General features: G+C 43.3%; 1 long non-coding RNA gene across 2 annotated transcripts; it reads left to right on the forward strand.

The window, feature by feature from the left end:
• Positions 1-3,205: 3,205 nt before the first annotated feature.
• LOC148054747 (uncharacterized) lies at positions 3,206-7,720 on the forward strand. Of its 2 annotated transcripts, none has more exons than XR_015706745.1 (4): positions 3,206-3,234; positions 5,027-5,122; positions 5,219-5,282; positions 6,536-7,720. It is a non-coding gene; the product is annotated as an uncharacterized LOC148054747 (long non-coding RNA). The 2 variants fall into 2 exon arrangements; XR_015706746.1 differs by lacking the exon at positions 3,206-3,234 and adding an exon at positions 3,298-3,406.
• The last annotated feature ends 12,357 nt before the right edge of the window (positions 7,721-20,077 follow it).

Below are 20,077 nucleotides of genomic sequence, written 5' to 3' on the forward strand. Positions count from 1 at the left end.
GTGTCAAACCTTGCCCACTCTCAAGCATGCTCGGGTAACGTGGAGCTCAGCATCGTCACACCCACCTCTGTCCTTGCAGACACAGCACCAAGATGGTCTTGCGATGACACCCAGCACTCTTCGGCACTTCAGATACCTTAATAAAGTTATTATTTTGGTCTGAAAAACCTTGGGTATCATTTCTTGTCATCGTTAGCACCGTGTTCTCCATCCTCTTTTGTTTCAGGCAGTTTGGCCATCTCCATACTTGTCCACACGTTAACTAAAAATTACTTTACGCTGCTTATGCCTCGATTTTCTTCTCTTTCTCAGTCTGGAAAAACAAACAAACAAACAAAAAAACCACCCAAAAAAAATTTTAACAGTCCTTTTTAGGCAAGAGGAGCAGCTCAGGACAGCACTGAGTGTCTGACACAAGGTGTAAGGGACCTCTGAAGCTCAGGTTGCATCTGTCTCCTGTGGCCCATGCCCATCGCCAGCAGGATGGATGCTAACATGGCAGATCTCCAGAATAATTAGTTTCAGGGCTAGATTTCACAAAATGAATGGTTTTGTGGTGTTTTGTTTGGGTTTTTTTTCCCCCCTTCCTCTTACTACCTCTCAGTGAACAGTCAGGATCTCTTCCCATTTCTACCCTATTTGACCTTTTGGGGTCTGTTCTTTAAGTAGAGCACCAAGAAATTGGATTTAGTAACACCCCTTAGAAAAAAAAAAAAAAATCATGACAATATGACCCATGTCTGTTAAGACTTAAAAAAACTTTTCTTTAAGGGAGAGATTTTCAGTCTTCCCTGTCCCCATGCATCATTCAGCCCCCAGGACCTGAACATGCATTAGGGCTTTGGCAGCCTGAGAAGTCAAAATATTCGTTTAGTGCCAACAGCAACTCAGAAGTGTGGATAAATAGAAGATGGGTGAGAGCATCAGGATGCCCCAAGGAATAAATAGGCAGCATCACCATGGTCCCTCCTGTATTCTTCTCCCCACCAGCAGATGCTCTGTATTTCAGAAATGTCTGAATTAACACATGCAACCTCAAAAAAAAAAAAAAAAAAAAAAGTGTATGGGAAGTTGAACATATAGCAATCAGACTTGGAAAAAAACGGGATGTGGCAAGCCCTTAAGTTTGAACTGGCTGGTATGTCCGGAACTGGATCTCACGCTCCAATGCAAAGAGAGAAGATACGGAGAAACACGTTATTTCAGCACATGACACACGATGCAGTAACATTGGTAGTAAAAGGCATTTCAGGATGAGCTTCCCCCACCTGTCTCCTCTTTAATGAAATTATTCCCCTAAAAAAAGACAGAAAAACCCCTTATTCTAAGCAAAGAGAAGAGCTAATAAAAGAAGAAGGTTTTCGTGGATGAAAAGGCTTAGCACCTCCTGTTTACTCACTGTTCCTGGTTATAGGTCTGGAAGAGCTAACAGTAAAGTTCTATGAAGTTAAATATTGTTGTTTATAACAATAAAAACCCGAAGCATTGTAAAGCAGCTTTCCCTAATGACTGGTTGCTGGCAGCACAGCTTTACAGCCTTCCGCTTCATTTCTCCTTCAAATTAAATCCTATATCATGCAGAGCCAGTGGAAGGGTGGCTTCAGCCCTGGCAGAGCATAAATAAGCACAATCCCATTGTCACTGCTACATGGGCAGCACAGCCCTAGGCAGAGCAGGAGGGTATAGCGTTTGCCCTGCTCATCCCTTAAACTCTTTTGCTCAATTAGTGGAGGCATGGGAAAGGAGCTGGTGATATCCCCTCCGAAGTTTTACCTTTCAAGGGTCTAAAGGAGGGCAGAATAAAAAAGCAGCATATAACTCAGTGGGGCACGCCCGCGGCGGTAGGAGACAGTATTTAAGGGGTCTGCACAGGCTGGATCAGTGCCTGCAGTCCACTCCTTCACATACTCTCACGACAACTACAATTGCAGTATTCCAGGTTTAAAAGGTCCTATTCCCTTCAACATCCATTTATGGGATAATTTGCTATTAATTTTTTTTTTTTTAAGCCTTTTCTGGACTCTTAACCACTGGCTTGCTACACACCTTACATCTCTGCAGCACCCAGCTAAAAACAATAAAGCAACATCCCAGAAGCCCATAGCCCTACCCCAGCCCTGAGATGACACTGGGTGTATAAACGCAGATGGCTTCAACAATTTGAAGAGAAAATTGAATCACTCTTCCAACTATGCTACGGTTTTCCTGAGACGATTTTTCTGTGCTGTGGATACAGATTTCAAGGAGATGCTTTCACAGAAGCATCATCAGAAAGCCACTCTCTGCTGCACCCGGTGACAATATTGATGTAAAGGCATTAATCTTACAAGAGAAAAAGCGGGGAGGATGGGAAACGGCACAGTTTTTACTGTGATTTGTGGTGAAATGAGTTTTTGGGGAGGAAAATACTATTTTCTTCTAATTTTCTTCCTAAATTCTTTCAGAAACTAGTTTCACAAGTTATAGCACAAGAAATATCCTTTTTTTTTAAACAAAGCTTGAAAACAGATGCTTACACTCCTCTTGCTTCCATGCCATTGAAAACATTTGTCTGAGGAATGAAACTCCTCTCTATACTCAGAGTGCCAGAAAGGGTTACAAAAGTCCTTAAATCCACCTACAGGCATTAAGATTTTTTTTTTTTTTTATACTCACCTCTCCTGACACAGAGCAGAAAACTGCACATTTTCGTTCAGAAAGATGAAAGCCCTGAACAGAGAGAGCAGGTGAAAACCTTTATGGATGTAACACAATACAGAAAGCTTTTCGGGTTTTTTGGTTTGTTTTCCCTTATATTTGGGGCTGGGTTTTTCCTGTGGGGAGTTAACCCACCTGCTTAAGCTGCTCTGTATCGTAAGCCACCAGCTGAGGGCTTGGTGAAGCAAACCTTGATCTCACTTGGGGTGGGAAGCAGAGCATCCAGGTGGCCCAGCTCCTCATCACCCTTGCAGAGCATTAAAGGTATGATTTCCTCCATGTCTTGTGCTTCTTCAAACAAATATCCCTGCTAATCCAAGTTGATGTTTATTACTATTTTTTTTTCCTAAGTCGCTTTCCCCGGCCCCCCCCTTCCCACGGCCCCAGTGCCTGACTTGTGTCCCTAATTAACACCTTAAGAGCGGGGCGGGGGGGGGAGTGTGTGAGGATAACTGAGATACTTAAGGAGGCCACTTCTGGTCAGAGCTTCTAATCTACCTCTCAGTGAGGGAGGGGACCCATTAGCAGGTGATTTAAGTGAGTAATAAGTCCATCAGCATGCAAATGGCTATAGCCCGATGAAAGGGTTGGCTAGGGAGGGTGAGAGGTGCAGCTGGGCCACAATGAGATGTTAAGCCTTCCTCCCCCCCCCCCGAGCATCTGGCAGGGGTGTCCCCCACCTATCCAAATCCCAGATCTGAATGGTTGGGTGAGTAAAGAGAAGCAGCTGTAGACGAATGGATGGATATTGTGGAGTCAGCAAAGAGTCAGCGTGAGTTTTGCATGAGAAAGTGGTGCTTTGCCAGTCTAGGAGAAGAGGTTAAAGGAATTGGCAAGGAGGTAGAGGAAGGTGATCCAGCTGATTGCAAAGACCTTGGTGAGGAGCCTCACCAAAGGGATGAAGCTGCTGCTGCTGGAGAAAACAAAGGTTTTCCCCTCCTTTGATATAACTGTGGAGCAAGCCGTAGGAACAAATAGCTGTTGCTTGTGGCAGAAAGAGGTGATGATATCCTGGAACGATGGGTGCTGGGAGTTGTGCTTTACAGGTCTAGTTACCTTTATATTTTCTTTTTTTTTTTTTTTTGGTTAAGATTTTTTTTTTAATAGTAAGTCTGTAGTTGATACAGAGTCAGGATAGGTAAATCCGGAAAAAAAAAAATCCCAGTAGCAAGCTAGGAAAATATTGCAGGACAATATGGCAGTACCGAGTGACTCCAGAAGCATATTGTATAGCAGAACTCTGGAAAATAAAGGATAAGGAGGTGAGAGCATGCTCATCTCAGCTGGAAAAGAGATGACTAAGGGAGGGTATGAGAGGTCTGTAAAGCTGTAAACAATGCTGAGGAGGTGATCGAGTGGTTATTTTTGTTTCTTACAATGCAAGAAGGAGATGGACTGTTCAGCCAGTAGATTTAAAACAAACCCAGCACACGGGCAAGTTGTGTAACTGGTGGCCACAAAATTGAAAACTCATGAATTAAGTCACATGGGGACAAGATGAATTCATAGAAGGTGGAGGTTTGGAGGCAAATACCGGCAGAGGAAAACTCTAAATGCTGATTATTGACAGTGGGAAGGATGATACTACAAGTGTTGGGGGGGGGTGGGTTGTTTTTTTTAATTATTACTTTTGTTTTGTTTTTCTTGAGTATTGGCTCCTTAAGGCTCTGCTGTTGTCTCTTGGAGAACATGATCTGGGGCTGCAAGTATGTGGGTGTCAGACCCACAGGGAAGCGTTGGTCTATTTTTATTTATTTATTTATTTTTAGTTTTAAACTAAACCTCCTTTAAAAGACATAATTGGTTCAAGATGCTGATTTTGAGAAGAATAAGTGATTATGCAAGAGCCTCATCACTGGAAGCGCAACCCTGGCAAGCCAGCAGTGACTCTGAGCCCTGTCTCATCCTCTGTCCTGAGATCCTTGTTGAAATGACCTCCTGAAATGAACTCCAGGCTGATGCAAGCAGCACATCCTCCATCCGTATTTATCGTGCCCAATGAAGGACTTCTTTTAGCGGGTCGGGTTGTCTAACTGCTTTTGCCTTAATGTGGATGCCCTTTGAAAAAAAAACAAAATGAAATATTTAATTTTAGTGTGCACTACTTAATATTCCTGGGTGTTATGAGGTTGACTTAAAAAATACGCCAATGCCATCATAATGAACAGAGGGGCGAAGTGTGGAAGAACCTGTTTCAAAATTGGATTGCTTGCTCTTTTTTTTTTTTTTTTTTAATCCTGAGAGCCAATTCACCACAGATGAAATTATTTCTATGTAGTTTTGATTTTGCACCTTAATATCAATTCTCTATTTTTCTATTGATCCATAGGGGTTTTGCAGCTTTATTGCCAGCCTTCTGGTGTACAGGTGGCACTTCAATATGACAACTTCACAACTTGGTGAGAAGTCAGATAATCCTGGTCAGGTAGGACCTGGACTTCACACTTCTTTTTCAGAATAATTGGATTCACACAAGGAACATTAAACCAAAACTAATTAATGTTAATTTAATTTATTTTAGCTTGCATATTCGAGGACCATCTCTCCATTGATGTGCAGCAGAAAGAGAACAGAGGGAATAAAAGGTCCTGCCATGGTCCATTTTTTAGAAGTGTAGAGAGCCTCCTTTGACTCCTCCTCTAATAAAAAGCAGGTTTTTTTGCACCCATTGCCAAGCTGAGGTCATCATGTCTCCGGGAGGAGCTTGGGAAGGTTCACACAAATGGCAGCTCTTTCTCAGCTTGTGAGAGCAGGCTGTGGTCCATGGGGTGTGGGCTGGGAAGTGGAGAAGTGAAATGCTAAGGGAGCTTATCTCCATCACAAATGTCCATGGAGGGCGGGGATTCTCTGCTCTGCTCTTCACTCTTTAACTTGTATATGAGCAAGTCTTTGCTGGCTTTAGGTTGTCCCAGACTGCTAGTCCCAAAGAACTGGTCTGTGCTGATCCTTCCCTATCACGGTGGCTTTGCTGTCCCAGACATCTCACATTAGTGAGGCTTCAGCTGCCTTAGCCAGGAGGAATGCCTGACCATAAATGATCATTCAAGAAAAGTAATTTCTTCTGGCTGCAGCCCAGCCTGTATAGGGGGATGAGTGATGGCCACGATAGCAACAAGCCCAGATCTTTTCCCTATTTGGAGACTTGCTTCTTGCATACCACAGCCCATGGGCTGCACTCGGAGAGGAGGTAGGGGAAGAGCCTGGAGCTGTTTCCAGACGGTACTTTATTCTACTCCCATCCACAGGGACCACTTAATCTCACAGGCGCTTGAGCTTTCAGCCTAAAACACAAATCCTTTGTGCAGAAATCTGCTTCTTCATGTAGCTTTTCAATTTTTTTAAGACTGTCAGGGTTATAGGGTGTACACTACTATTGTTCAGGCGTCTTTGCTGAGGACACAGCCCAGCCTCTCTGTCCCCAGCCTGATGGGGACATGCAGCATCATGCAAGATGTTGTCTTGGCTTCCCCTTGTCAAGACAAGGCACCATTATGAGCAATACTGAAGTATTTTGTCCCATCATGTGTTGGGGAGAGCTTCCAGCTCCTCCTTGCCAAGGAGTCCCTTTGGAGGCAGATGGGCACTTTCTAATCCACAAAGCCTGGCCACATGCCAGTGATCTACTCTACTTCCAGAAGCATGATAAAGGGCTAATCCCGTTCCTGAGCTGGATACCTTTTGCCTGAGCAGTCTAATATTATTTCCATCAGAAAACCAGCAGCGCTTGTTGGCAGTAGCTGCTGTCAGTCTCTTTATCTGATCAACTAGAAAACAGTAGGAATGTAAAAGGGAAGCCCTTGTGACCCAAATTATGGATGTGTTTTAATCCTTGTTGCAGGATTTTCTATTCTCCTGGGAGCTCAGAAGCTGAGGACAGCACAAGTTCAATGTTGTTGAAAGCTGGCAGCAGCTGCAATGGTCCTACTGCGCTAAGTGGAGGCACTGGCAAGGAGAGGTGTGATGGTGACCTGTAAAGCTCATTTAGATCACTTTTTAAAGCCCATCAAGGTTTTTTTTTGACAACTTGGGACGAGGAATCATCACAGCACACAATTCTGGTAGGATTCCTACTATCCAGCAAAATATGCCATGGCTGCCTCTGTGGACTTGTTTGTATCACGTGGATTATAAATGTCCGTTGCATTTATAGTGGATTCTTCATGGTACCATAGCATTTTAAAATGCCACAACAACAACCAGCTGGATGGAAGAATATTAGTTTTCTCCCTTGCAGATCTTCCAGGTTTCATTGCTCTTTAAAAGTTTACTGACATATTGAATATTGAGTGGCGTGCTACCCTATAGGTTGCTGTTTGACCTTTTTGTTGTTAAAGTTCATACAGTAATCGTCAGCAAAATAATGGTGAATGCTTCTAACACTTGGAAGCTGTCTAGCGCCTGATTTTCGTGCTGTTGAGCAACCCCAGGTATTAACTGCAGCCCTCGTGTCTGTGTTTTTCCCATACTCGTCTGCTGCTTAACAGATCATCTGTCCACGCTGCTGAACTTCGGTTCTGGGTTTGGGAAAAGGCCAGGTTCTGCCCTGTGAATTTTCTAATGTTGCACAGGGTCCCGTTGGCATGTCCTGTGGGTGGTGCCATGTTCTGTGAGCTCATGACGTCCTGCCTACTGTGTTGATGTGAACGTGGCTGTGCAACACAAACATCCTTAGACTGGAGGAATCAGCTTCAAGAAGCATTTAAACACCCCTTGGAGATGGGACTGGACCTGATGTCATGTTCCTGATGGCATTTTTCAGCTTTTGTTTTCAGGCAACTCTTCATTGTGTCAGAAATACAATGGCCTAGAAAGCCAGACCCTTCTTATGTGGGCATCACGTTCCTTTCTTAGATCTGACTCTGTCTTAAGCTGTGGATGTAATTAAATAAATAATTAGTAAATCAAGAGTCTTTCAAAGCTGCAGTTTTCTTTGTTGTCGTAACACTTTAGTCCTGAACATTTCTTACTAGTATGTAACCTACTGCTATTAAAAACCTTCACTGTCATTAAAATTTGAAGACCATTGCTTGTTACAAAGATAAATGTATTCTATAGGGGCATTTGGGTAACTCAACAACCTCAATTTCTTAGTTTATCCCTTAAATATTTTGGGCCTCAATATCAGTTTATATATATATTTTTGGTTTTTATTTCCTTCTTGTCAACATTGTTTTAATAACTTTCAAATTGACTCCATCTGAGGACTTAGCATCTAATGCTGTGAAATGATAAGGAGCAAGGACACATGCTTCTTGAGGATGAAGTTCTGAGGCTTATCTTTCCAGGCTTGTATTTTAGGAAGGCTGCTTCTGGGTTTTGTTTAGTACTGGCTTTATATTTTGCAGAGCCACTGAGATGGGATAAATCAGTGTGGGAATTTTTGGAATAAAATTTATGGCTTCTCACTGAAACAAACTCAAACCCCTTTTGTGGTGAGAAAGAGGAATGTATGCAAAATTCCTGAAAAAAACCCACTATTTTCCTCCCAATGATTTGGCATACATGTAAGCTATTCAACAGGCATATATAAAATACTGATGAATAAGAAAAATCAGATGTTACTAAGAACAAGTATAACACTGGATTCTGCTGGGGCTTTGTTTTTGTTTACTTCCTTGGGTGTTTTAAGGCAACAAGCTGATTAGGTCACAATGAGTGGTCACGGTACAGACAGAGCATTTCAAGGCACAAATTCGCCTCTCTATCTCCCTTCTTAGCATTACTAAAGCTAAGATGACTGATGCGGTATTTTGGCAGAGCCAAAGCTTCTGTTGCAACCTCTTGCTAAAAACTGCTTAAAGCTTTTAAGCTCTCCCTCCCTCATCATTCAGGCTGTGTGTCATGTTATGAATCTGCTCATCTCTGCTCTGGTTCCCAACACGTGTCCCATGCAGTCATGTCCTTATCCCCTGCTCTTCACCTCTTATAGCACCAACCCAATGCTCTTCACCTCTTATGGCACCATTTGCAACCCAACATCACCTATCACATGGCTGTCCACCCTCTGATTTACTGCTGACTCGTCTTGGTCCTCTCATGACCACTTGACAAGTTGCTGGAAAGGTCCTTTTCTTCTCCTGTTTTTGATGGGATTTGGTTCCCTTGTCCTTATTTCTCTTTCCACCCATTCCTGACCCTTTACTCATCCATTAAGCATAGACAAAAATGTCTTGACTTTCAAGACATCCAACCTGATGCTGAGGTTGTCCCATCCCAGTCCCACCAGTTTAGAGCCCAGACACTGAAAACTTCCAGCAAAAAGCCATTTTGTATGCCTCCCCTTTCTAGAAGCTACCCAGAAACTCCAACATGATTGCTTTGCTGTTGCCCTTCAAATCACTTCTTAAATGCCTGAGCGCATACCCAAAATACCCTCAAACTCCCCTGGGAAAGGGGAGGCTGCTCAGGACTGACTCATGGCACCTCCTTCAGCTTTTTACCTTCTAAGTTATAAGTGTGTCAGCCCATCTATTTGCTCCAGCACAACGAGAGTCTCTTGTCACTGCTCTGATCTACACAGAAGAAGATCAGGAAATGATGATAATAGATGACAATAAATGACAATAAAAGAACAGGGAAAACATGCTTTGCATTAAAGCACATGCATGCACATATTGCAGGCAGAGTCTTGAAGACAAAAAAGGATGCATGCCTGATGGCAGATAGCGTACAACAAGAGAGACAGAGCAGTCTAGACCTGAAGTGTACCACCCGCTCATGTATATTTGGTAAAAAACAGCTCTGCCTGCTGGATTTTATTTTTCTCACTGAGGTACACGTTGCTCTTAAATAAACATGATTATACCCTACGTGGAGCTGCAGCTCAGTCCAAACACTAAAAATAGCAGGCAGAAAGTAGAGACTTCAATTAGATGCATACTGCTCAACAATTTAACTTCTAATTGGCTTGTGGTTATTCCCCAACTAGGAACCAACCCTGTTGTGTTTAAAGGATTGACAGTCTAGCAAAACAGGGACCCAAAATGAATTTTGTTTTAAAGTGAAACATTATTCTTTTTTTTTAAAGACAAAAAAACCAGACCTGTGTGTTGCACGTTGAGGAACTCACATGTTTGCATGCCACTTTTACCTTTAGCTTAAAGCTATTCTGTGGCTAGTCTCACCGTCATGGGTTTGACAGTTACGTTCAGCTCCACATCCTCTCCTCAGTGCCATTTCTGTGGCCCCCACAAAGTTTTTCTAACCCAATTTGTGTTAGATTTGGTTCCTGATTGAGCTTATGGTGCAGTACTGCAGGACCAGTGGTTGGAGGCATCCCAAGAGCATCTTGATTTCTGCCCTCTGCCACTACAGTCCAAAATCTAGTTTTCTTTCAGCTAGCAACAGTAGAGCCTCCATCATCTTAATTCCCTTAGCTTTTATCAATACAATTCTTCTTGTTGATTCAGCTTGGAAGGAGCAGAGCTCAGTATATGGTTTGCCACGACATCAAGAAGTAGTACATGTACCTAGCAAAACTTATGCAGTGTTTCAGCTGGTTGCACACACACACACAAAGCAACCTTCAGCATCACCATTTGTCAGACACTGGCATGACCTGTTACTCCTCAAAGCCAGAGTGCAAATGGGAGGACGGTGACAACAGGGCTCAATTTTTGGCAGAATGGCAAAACCATGCCACTGCTCACACCCCACTTTAGCCAAGCTTTGAATCTAATTCTACCCTGACATATGGTGATTTCAGCAGACAAAGCTTTTCCAAGGCTCTGGTGGGATTGAGAGGTGGATTTCAAGGATACACCAGCAAAAATTTATAGAGTTGCCCATGTGCCCAGCAAGAATACGGGAGCCTTTGCCTCTGCCTACAACCAGGGCATCACTCCTTTTTTTCCCAGGACATGGGAATAGTCCTTTCCCACCCTTATTTCCAAGCCACCTTTTCCCCCAACTCAACACCCACAGAAAATTTGTCTACTATAGTGCCATGATCACTAAGGCATGGTCTTGTCTGTGTGACTATGACTTCACTGGAGGAAAGTATGACAATTTAGGGGGGGGAAAAAACATAATCTGTAAGTAAAAGTAGTACTTGCATTACCCTATACATGATTGGAAGGTAAATTCTGGGTGTCTTTCCCCTGTGCTGTACTGCAGGGGATGTCTAAGAAAGCATTTACACCATTGCTCTGGGGACAAGCACCCAAATAGCACTATGTTTGGTCTGGTTAGGATGAAATTAAATTCAACTCTTCTGCCCAAAAACATGTCCCAGCAGCCAGCCCTTCCTCATGTGAGCAGGTTTCACTCCAGCAAGAAGCAATCCAGAAACCACGATGGCCTGAATGGTTTCAATTTTGCATTATTCAATGGACTTCAATCCTATAATTACCTGACTCCTTGCCAGCGATGTCCACTTACCCAAGGCTCTTGCATGGGGCGGGATAACAATGACAATGATGTGTTTTTTGGCCATATTCTTACACTGAAAGTGCCACTATGCCCTGTGTCACAGTGTTTGATTGAAAGAAAAGGCAAGTGTCTAGCTGCCCTTGAACCGCTCATGAATTAAGTAGTAATGAAGCTATTGTAAAAAGAAGAGTCCAGCTTTGGGAGAATAATCATGTATAATATAGCTAACACCACTGGGCAGCTCTGCATAAAGAGAAGGACAGTAAGTGATTCAAGACAGCATTTGATTCCCCATAAACCACTACTTTTCTAACATAGGGCATAGCTTTTTTACTCATAGACTTGATCTCTTAGTTTACTGCATCAGCTGTTTCATCACAACTAATTACAACTAATTAAAAAAAAATTCATACCTCAAAATTAAGGTGTTTGTTTTGGGTTTTTTTTTGTGAAATAGGGTTTATTATGCTCTACAAGCAGTGAACTGAATTAAACCGTAGAACTGAAATAATGATTACATTAAGTACAGCTTGATGATTAGTCAAGGGACGGTTTTAGTCCTAAAAGGCAAGACCGTAGCATCGTCACACAGCGGTGACACTCCTGCTGTGTGGCCGACACCCAGGGAGGCTCCCATTTGAAATTGCTTTCATGCCAATTGTTGCATGTGGGCTTGCTGGTTTTTCTTTAACTCCTTTAATTTAAAAAAAAAAAAAAAGTGAATAAGAACAAAGCTACTTGAGGGTCTATTCTCCGACTGGGTACAGCGTCTGCATGAGCTGCTTATGAAGACAGATATTGCATTGCCATATACTCAGTCATCGTACAACTCTATTAACAGCGGTTGTTCTGTGGTGTTATGGCAGCACAAGGTCCAGAATGCTCAACCAGTACAGCCGTCTCATTGCACAAATCCATCCCTGCATCATCATGTTTGTTGGCAAGTGTGTCTAGGCAAGCTGGAAAAAAAAATGCAAGTTATTTCATTGCATACAATGGGACCAAGATTAATGCCCAGAATTGTAGGTGAACATGCATTAATTTTTTTTTTTTAGGGCCAAAATCTTGGAAAGTAAGGCTTTGGCTTCTTCTAATACAAATTGTTTGCCAGAGTGCCTCCAGGTCTGGTATCCAGAGGGATGAACTACAGAGCTCACGTCCCACTCCTGGCCACCGCCACAAGCCCATCATACTCTTGGGCTTTCAGACAGCAGCAGAGCTGGTGGCCCCAGTTCACACTTCATCATCCTGTTCTTACAGGCTTTCCAGCCTAAAAAGAAGAGATGTCTGCTGCTAAAAGCCTACCGCATTAACTCTGACAAATGTAAAAGTAGCTAAATAACAGGAACAGGAAATAACTACCCAAGGTTTGCCAGCCGCCAGCCAAACTCTAACCCGCTCGAATAATTTTCGAGCCCAATTTACTAAAAACTGTGATCTGGAGTTAAACATAGCAAGATGCAAATAACACAGGGCAAGAGCTGGCTTGGGTTAGATCCTTGCTTTGGTTTGCAGACCTTGGAATAACTCTCCCTGTTTATTTGGTGCTGGGAAGCGCGGACGGACTTCTGGGGGTTGCAGATGCTCAGCACCTCCCAGGAATTGCTCCACATTTCGCAGTATCAGGCCCTTGATAGTAGGTTACCGGTTCCCCAGGGCACACACAGTATACTTAGGGATGCGTTGAAATGAGAGGCTGCAGATGAACAGATTTCACCCGCGATCCTTTCATTAAAGCCTGGACAGACATGCAGGCAAACTGAATCCCATTGACCGTGGAGCACAAGGTAGCTGTTTCCAAACCCTGTTATTGGGGATCCCAACAGGGAAAGATTTGGCCACCACACTGAAACGCCATCACCGTTTCAGTCCTGTCGAGATGGTCTTTTGTCACGGCTGGTAGTGTGGAGCACCCAAAAACTCACCCTGTGTTGACTTCTTGCCCTTTGCTAGGTGAGGTTGGAGGTGCAAGGAGGAACTACAGGAGACCTGGGCTTCCTATAATGAAATGATTGCGGTTTCAATCATGAAATGCTCTGGATTTAGGCTCATTGCCTTTTTTTTAATTCCCAAATACAAGGCGTCCATGCTCCCTTTCAGCTGAACCACTACCTGGCACAGTTAATTTTTCTTCAAGAAAGACTATGCAAACTCATTTCAGTTTGGGACCCATGGAGGTGGGGAAAAGGGAGGCCATGTTCAAGGTAGGGTATCTGGCCATGCCCATGGATCTGTGGCATTCATGCACAGTTCCAAATTAGAGATAGGGGAGCAAGGATTTTTAAAGATTATGTAGAAGAAGAGGGTGCTAATAGGGCATGGGCATCCCAAGTGTCCTTAGGCAGTTAACCCTATGGCTTTTATGAAACTCCTGTCTCGAAATGCTGGGTTCACTGGTATTGAACAGTGAAGGTGGTATGTTGCCTCAGTTACAGAAAAATGCATCAGCAAAGCCTGCTGCCTCAGAAATACAAATTGAATTTCTGGGGCCAAGAAGGTGACACCAGTCACTACCACCACCAGTCTGGTTCTCTCCATACAAGACAAATCTAACCAGGCAGGTCAGACTGTCACAAATATGTGACACTTCCAAAATCGAAAGAGTTTGAACGAAATAATTTTCTTTCAGCTGTACCAGGGCAAGGCAGCAACTTCCTGGTTGAGGAATATTTTTATAAATGCTGGGGATGATTCACCAGAAGGACTGCAACTGCCAGCAGCTGCTGGGATGCAGCGCTTGGGTGCTCAGGGCTCCACAGCATCTTGTGAAAGGCAAACACTTTGTTCATTAGACCCTTCTATTTACTTGTTTATTTATTACAAAAGAGTCTTGTAGATGTGTTGTATTTGGCTTGAGACATCACTGAGACATATTTCAGGTGGTGGCTTTTTTTCAGACCACTCCAGGATTTTTGCAGTGACCTGACAGCCAGGCAAATATATTTGCTTGGGTTTTTTTTTTCTGTTCTCAGCCATAAATGTCCTCTGTACATGGCTTGTGATATATTAGAACTGCACATCCAAATGCTGTGTGAGCTGTTGAACTAATTTATAAATTTGCCACCAATTTATAAAAAGGTGACAAAATTAAAACAGCAGAAATAATTTGGAAATGGTGGGGCACAGCAAGAGTGGGTGGTGTGGCTGGCTGAAGGGTGCTGGCAGACACTGCGGGTGCTGAGCACTGCTGGAGGGGTCAGAAAGTGATGGACAACTTTGAGGAAGGCAACATAAAAAGCCGATCTAGGGCTATTAAATGCCCAAATTTGCATTACAGCCGCTGCAATTTATTTGTTCCCAGTGCGGTCAGTAGTATAAGTTGTATGCACCTGGAAATATGCTGTATAGAACACCTAAAGATGAAAAAAAAAAAAAGCATGCAATCTGATCACTATCATGTAGGCATACACCAGTGACCAGCAAAAATAAAAGTTATATTACAGTAAATTAAACTGTAGCTTGGCAGCCGAGGAGTAACCCGTTCGAGTATTGGATCAAGTGGATGAGAATGGTGCTGGGTGCTGTGTATATAAATAAAGTGATGCTGTTAATAGTAAACAGCTCCGCTGCTCTTTTAATAGACATATTTCTTTGACACATGCAGAAAGTTAAAGTTACAACTCTGTGAAATTTCAGTTTGCTCCCTCATCTGTTTATCATTTACTCTTTGGATGCTTGTGCTAAGAATTTAAGCTTTCAGAATAATGTTTATGGTAGGTGGTCCCTTCAAAGCTGGTTTCTTTCACTGAAATGTTTTGATTTGCTGCGCGAGACTCATGCAAACTTTTCCTTTAACTGTATCCAACACCATGATGAACCAAGCAAGAAAAACTACGGTTGCAGCATTTTCCTTTTCAATACAGTCGGGTACTTTGAAGTGTAATTTTTCATTGAATTTCAGGGCCAGAAAACTTGTTTCGGGCTTTCCCCCCCATCCTACATTCCTAAGTGAAAAAGAAAATGTTTATACACGTGATGGTACTCTCTATACATCAACATGTAATCTAAATATAGGTATATATCATTGCTTTTATACACATACATGCACATACATTAGTGTAATGATAACTGCCCCTTGTGGTTGCTCTGGCCATGGCTCTCCCAGCTATAAAATAAATATACTTTCTGCTTTAGAAAATTATTTTTTCAAAAGAGATTTACAGTTATTATGGCAAGGACATGGGATACCAACACAAAAATCGAAACGCTTTCCACCTGTGTGTTCACCTAAAGAAGGCAGCATCCCATTCTCCTTAATAAGCTGTGGGAGCACTTTCCACCAGGATGTTTATTTACTGCATAAAAGAAAAAAAGGGTGCAAAACAAGAATTTAATCTTTCTCTATAAAGATTAACATCATAAATCAGCACAGCCATCAGGGCATGTTACGGATCTCCTGTTTCACATGGAGCGGACACTGTATGTGAAGTGTAGCTGAGTGCAGGTTGAATATACACTTGTTGTGGAAGTGATGCACACAAGCACAAAAAATCAGTCGAAAAAATTTAAAAAAAATAGTAAATCAGCATGAAGATCCTTTTTCCTATAGTAAAATAAAAAGAAAGCGGGTTTGTTTGGATTAATGTTACACTGCTCTCTGGACAATAAAGGCTCTCTCACAAATAAAATACCCAGCGGACATATGTGGGGACCGCTGCATTTATTTAGCTCTTTTAAATGCTAAATATCAATGAGACTTCAGGCAGCAAGTGCTCAAACAGAGGCTAAAAAAATTGCAGGATATTTGCCAGTGACCTCAACTCAGCTCTCATCCATTTCACATGGGCTATTGCAACCTGTGCTTGACTCAAGTGCAGGGATGGTATAGACTTGCCTGAGCAGAACTGGAAAACCCAGTGGGGCAAAACAGGTGGAGGAGGGCGAGGACTGAATCGCTAGGAAAGCCGAGCAGCAAAGGTGCAAGGGGAAACCCGGCCAAAAAAAAACAACGAGGTTTGGGTTTCTCTTGAGACGCATTGCTCCCAAAGCAATAAGGCATTCCTGTAGAGCGGCATCAGCTCTTTAAAGAAGAAGCAATGGATATTATAGGCAAAGCATCAATTTTTTTAATACTGTTTTTTAAAAAATTACTGGCTTATATTGATTTTTTTAAAAAAATAATATTTATTTTAATATTTTTAATTTATTTTTTGGGCGGGGGGGGGCTTAAAAAACCCAACCAAGCAGCCCCTTTCCTTCAGGCAGGCACGCTCCCCGCAGCACTGTGCTGCCGGTGCAGCATCCTCATCTGGGCAGCAGCTCCTCGCGGCAGCCCCGCACCGCCTGACTCACTGGCCTTGAAAGGCGCTGGCGGGAGAGCTCTGACTTCCTCCGAAAGCCTTTGTGCGCTCCGGCGAGCCCATAAATCAGCCCACTCACGCTGTGCAACCTTCTGACATGACCAGCAGACAGGAAGATTGGGAGTGCGAACGACAGCGCCGCTCAGCAGGTAACCACTGACGATCAAGCTATAATTTAAGTGCCCGATAAAAAACGACATGTCAAGCCATTGCACGTGGAAAACGCGACACTGCCCTTCGCAGCGTCCTTGCTGGGGAGGTAAGAAAGCATGGGGGATTATTATTTTTTTATTATAAAGGTTTTACTTCGACATAAAACCCTATGCATCGCTCCCGGCAGCGTGAGACTAGCTGTAATTCATGTTGGTTTTCTTGCCCTCTGGCTGGCAGCGGGTGGGGTATTCATTGAGAGTAACAGCCAAAGATTTGCAAAGCTGAGTGAAACATTGGGGTTATGTTGCTACTTCAAATATTTGGAATTTTACCTCTTTTCCTTTTAAAACTGTATTGCTTTCAACCCCTGGTGCAGTCCCCTCCATCTTTCCTCCGGGGCACCTGGGCTCATGAGATTTTTCTCAGCAATTTTGGGCTGGAAGGAAGGCAAAAGAAGAAGAAATTAACAAATTTTTCCTTAAAGAACCATTACCTATGGAGAAACTGCTCTACATCCTGCAGCTTCCTGGTGGGATCGCCTTCAGCTGAACCACATGCCGAAATTACAGTGTTCAAATTGTTCAGAAAAGTGATAGAAAAACAAACCTCATTTTCTTGGTGAGTCCGTTTACACTTTGGCTCTACTTCCACTGGGGAACCATGGGTGAAAAAAAACCCTTTTTTTCCAAATGGGAAAAAGTCCTGTATTTAAAACCGGTATTGCCCTACCCATGGGCAGTCACTGCTGGTAGCTCAGGTGCCTGTATGAAGGTGCATGTGTATTTTCAGCTCCTATTTCTAGCAAAACCCCTGCGGGAGGATTCATTTTATCTGTTGGAAAGGCATCCACCTTTGAGTTTTCCCAGTAAATCCAGGTCCAGGCAGTTGTGGTTCAGCCCATACCATTGGCAGCTACCAAAGAGCACGACTGAGCAGGGTGGGACTTTCCTTGCCCTGGGTATGGGGAATATGCACCATCTGGAGGTGGATGACCCCCATAGCTAGCTCCTGGTGGCGCTTGCGGGTATCAGTGGCACAGAGGCTTGTCCCCACACCAGTGCCTGTTGCTTACCTTTCCCGCTCAGACGTTAATGGGACAACGTTAGCCAAGTGCTTTGAAGATGAAGCAGAAAGACTAGGCAAACATGGGCAGATAAACAGAGCACTTCATCTTCTGAGCAGTCCTGGGCGAAGAGTGCTTCCAATTATTTTTTCCAGTGTCTCCATGTACTAGAGAAGACATAGGGCACAGCTGAGCTCTCCTTCCCCCTGCAACCCAAAACATACCATTTGATCCATCCCTGCAGGACGCTGCCACGAAGCACACACTGATGCATCACCCAAGCTGCCGGTTAATTCAACAGCCATTAACCCAAGTAAAACTATAACCCGCTGAGTAAACATTTCCCTATTGTTTCTAGAGATTACTGTGCTGGGAAGTCATTAATAACCTGGAAGTACATTCAATTTATCTTTGTTTATTAGCTGCTTTTGTCAGACACGAGGATCGTCCTCCCACTATTGAAGTATCACACTATGACATTCGCCCCGACTACAGCCCCTGTAAAGTCAACAATCTGATATGGTCATTAATCTCACACTTCAAAAGGGGAGGCAGAAGATTGAGTAGGAAGATCTCACATCTGCTCTTCCACTTGCCGATTGCTGTGGCCTGACTTCAGATAATGGCTTGGTCCAGCATCTTCCTTGCCTGCTAGACCCCACCAGGAGCCTGGATTTTCACTTCCAGCCAAAGGGGACCAGCAAATACAATGGAGGTCCTGCAGGAGACCTGTACCCTGAGGAACAGGAGCTGGGGGTGTTCCACGTACCCCCCCATAGCACCTCAAATAACTACATTTGGGTGTCTGAATCCCTAAGTGTAAAGCTGCATAGGTATTCCCATGGATACATCCAGCTCATTTTTGAGCTAAAGCCAATGCACCTTGCCCCAAATTCCAGTTTGGTGCAATGGGTCCTGCTGGGCCCAGAGCCCACCACTGTGTCTGCAGCTTCAGAGGAAGCTATGGCTCACTGCAGATTTCCCAGGAGCTGTGGGCAAGGGAGGACCTCGGTGGTGAAGGTCCATCACTGCAAAGGCTAATGATAAGCATCTCCTCCTCCAACTTAGTATGGATCCATTCCTTCATCCATTATACCCCCTTGTGAACAAAACAGAGTTAGAAAATCCACTGGAGTTTGGCAAGTTGGAAATGGGTTGATGAAATGCTTAACAACCCCCTTATTATTCTGGAAGGGATGACTTAAAACACTGTTAAAATAATACATTCTTTACTAATAGCATTTTTTTTCATGTGCTTTCACTACTGTTGATGCTGCCACATGAGTTATTGTAACAAATGGAGGAGGAGAAGCCAGTGTGTAAAGTATCCTCTGTGGTTAAAGCAGTGGCACATTCAAGCCATCACAGCCAAACAAAACCTAGCATCATTTTTTCTGGTCAGTGTTTGCTAAACATGCTACAAGCACTTGCTTTCTAAATAATTTCTTTCCTACCCAAGGAATTGGCTCATAGCACAAACCACGGATGATAAAGCTTTGCCCTCTGTGTACAGAAACCACCCTTCACTTGTCCTGGGAAAGTCACTGGCAGCTCTTTCATGGGTAGGAGGAGTTATTTAACAGCACAAGAGAGAAACTTCACTAAAAATGAAAACTTCATTAAACTTCATTAAAACTTCATGAAACTTCATTTAAAGCCGGGCTTCACCACGATATTATTTTTTCTTACTTACCTTTGTGGGTAAAAAGGAAGATGCCAATTCTCTTCTTTGAAAGTATGACATGTATGACCTACAGGAACACTTTTTTTTCTCTTTTCTTTTTGTTTTAAAGCGAGGATTTTTTTATTTTATGCTACCCAGGCCTCTAGGAGCTGTGATGTGGGGCTGGGGGCGGGGAGGGGGGAAGGGAGACCTCTCCTCCCTCTCCTCCAGCTCATGCACTTGCCCATGCTCTCCTGATGTTGGAGATTAGGTCCAAACCCCTCCAGGCAAGGAGGAATTTCAATGTGCATCTCCCACGTCCTAAACGGATGCTTTAATCATTGAGATAGATATTGCATAAGGAGAGGGAGGAGGGAAGGGTCTTTCTTTGTTTCTTGAAAAAAGGTATTAGGGCAAAACCCAGCAGCAGTTTCAAGACCTCCTGAGACCTTCAGAGTGATGAACCCTGCCTGAAAAGACATACTGATTTCTTTGAGCCTTAACTATACTTATCTTTTAATCATCATCTACTAGCTGGCTTACATGAGTCTTCATCTACTCCTCTCCAGATGCCCCTATTTCAGATCTGGTTGCCTGCTGAGGTGACTGGTTGAGGGAAATCCAACTCCTCTAACACCTTCATCATAATACCAATTTTCTTGTTTGTTTTAAACACACTGACACTTTTTAAATGATGGGCACCTCTATATAAAACACGTTACATACTATGCATGACTTTTAAACACTGAGAGCTGCAGCATGGTTGATGCCCGTATTCACTTTTACTGCACGCTTTATATATGTGCTAAAGATGTTGCATATAAAGTAGTA

This window comes from Nipponia nippon, unplaced genomic scaffold (assembly GCF_047370975.1).
Source record: "Nipponia nippon isolate SJK-2023a ecotype South Korea unplaced genomic scaffold, ASM4737097v1 scaffold_3, whole genome shotgun sequence".
Taxonomy (NCBI): Eukaryota; Metazoa; Chordata; class Aves; order Pelecaniformes; family Threskiornithidae; genus Nipponia; species Nipponia nippon.